This window comes from Nycticebus coucang, chromosome 2, assembly GCF_027406575.1.
Source record: "Nycticebus coucang isolate mNycCou1 chromosome 2, mNycCou1.pri, whole genome shotgun sequence".
Lineage (NCBI taxonomy): Eukaryota > Metazoa > Chordata > Mammalia > Primates > Lorisidae > Nycticebus > Nycticebus coucang.
Genome location: NC_069781.1, coordinates 90,418,216 through 90,420,096, shown reverse-complemented (window position 1 = coordinate 90,420,096; position 1,881 = coordinate 90,418,216). Strand labels below are relative to the sequence as shown.

Sequence of the window (1,881 nt, the reverse complement as noted above, 5' to 3'; positions counted from 1 at the left end):
ACATTCCTAAGAATTTTCCTTTTGTTGTGAAAAAGCTTGCTCCTGACTTCAGAATATTAACACAGTAGATAACATCTCAGATGAGCCATCTAGATTTTCAAGTTATTCTGATATCAGGGACAGATCCAGGTTTCATGAGACATGAAGCTGCTATATCTTCTAAGTCCTTTGTTAAGAAAAGAATGTAAAATTATAAATATCAAATTAAGTTAAAAAGTGGCTATTTTATTTATTTACTTGTTGATTTATATTGCATATAGTAACATGTGCAACCTTACCCAGGAAAACAAGTAACATTCCTAAATGGACAAGCACTTTTTTGGTTTTTGTAAATGCATATCACATATGTTTTTATTATTGGAATCATGGACTGTATGCTGCCTTTTTCTCTGTTTCACATTATTTCTTTACATATGTCCATGAATTGACAAAATCCATAGATTTGAATTATTTGCTATATAGTATTTTATATCTGAAACTGTGGTTAGATGCCATGAAGTAGGTGGCAACGTCTTAACTGCATGCACGCTGTCGACCTGAGGGCCTCTTCTGTCCTTGTCAAGGGAACGCAAACCTTCTCTCCTTTCATAGAATATGGAAAGTGACCATTTAGAATTTAGAATCATGGGAAAATAAATCACAACAATTTACAAATTTTAAAATGCTGATAATTGCTAAAGCTTTCACTAGATCCCCCCAAATTATATACTGTATTCTCATTGTATAACTGGCCTGGTTCACCTCTATAATTTTTTCTAACTATATTTTTCCTTGTATCTTCTTTGATTGTCTCTTTATATGATAATAAAAAGGTAATATTTTTATAGAGAAAATGAAGTCTCCTCAAGCAAGGTCGATCAAAATTTGTTTTTTTCTTAGAAAAGTTTTAGAAAAGTTTCTTTCAGCTCCATCATTTGTTATTGCTATGTCTTCTACATGATTGGAATTATTGCCACTTTGGGGAGGATATTTATCCAGTTTCTTTCATATATAAGCTCTAAGATTGCAAGATTGTGGGGCATTTCAAGTTTTCCTGAGTGATGACTGGTCTTAAATATACCTGGGACTTTCAATATTCACTAACAAGTTAGTTGATGTCCTTGCCCTAATGGCATATAATGAGTTGTTATCTTTATCAATGACTGTTCTGTCAAATTAGCACAAAATTGTAATATTTCTCCAATGTGTTCATATGGTTCTCTGCTTTCATTAACCGGATTATCAAGCAACCCAAGATCCTGCTCATTAATTCTATTAAAAATGTATCTCTTGCTGTCAAAGAATTGCTGCTGCTGTAGGTATATTCTGGTTGTGAACCACTAGCTCCTAGTCTCCATGGGGTGTTCAACACAAAGGCGCTAACTGTCAAACTTCAGTTATTGCATACTTTGCAAAGAAGTCTGATGGGGAGGTAGTAAATTTTGCAAAAACACATTATCTTGTGAACATAATGATTTATTAGCTTTAGAGTACATCTGCCTCTATCAACATCTTTTCTCTATTTACCAATCACTTCAGAACTATCTTGCATCAAAGAAACCCAAGGTATAGCAGAACAGAGCATATCAAATAAATGAGTCAACAAAAAATTAATACATAGCATATTACCACGGTTGTGCCCTTTGCTAATACTGAAACTGTAGATTCAAAGAACAAATATTAACATAAATTGACATTAACTCATTAACAATGAACAAGAAATAGCAAATCAGAATTTCAAGTCAATAGGATTAGATTGATTTTTTCCATTGGCTTAGCCTTTTAACTGAACATCAAAAATTCCAAATTGTATTGTCTTAATAATCTAAATTGGGACAAGAGATTCATTTGACTAAGAGTCAGCCCTGTTGATAGTAAAGTCAGATGCACTTTGAGAAGGGC

General features: G+C 33.0%; 1 non-coding gene across 1 annotated transcript; it reads right to left on the bottom strand.

Annotated features, from left to right (window-relative positions):
* Positions 1–472: 472 nt before the first annotated feature.
* Positions 473–596, bottom strand: LOC128580344 (U6atac minor spliceosomal RNA). The gene has a single exon (XR_008378638.1). It is a non-coding gene; the product is annotated as a U6atac minor spliceosomal RNA (small nuclear RNA).
* Between the last annotated feature and the right edge of the window lie 1,285 nt (positions 597–1,881).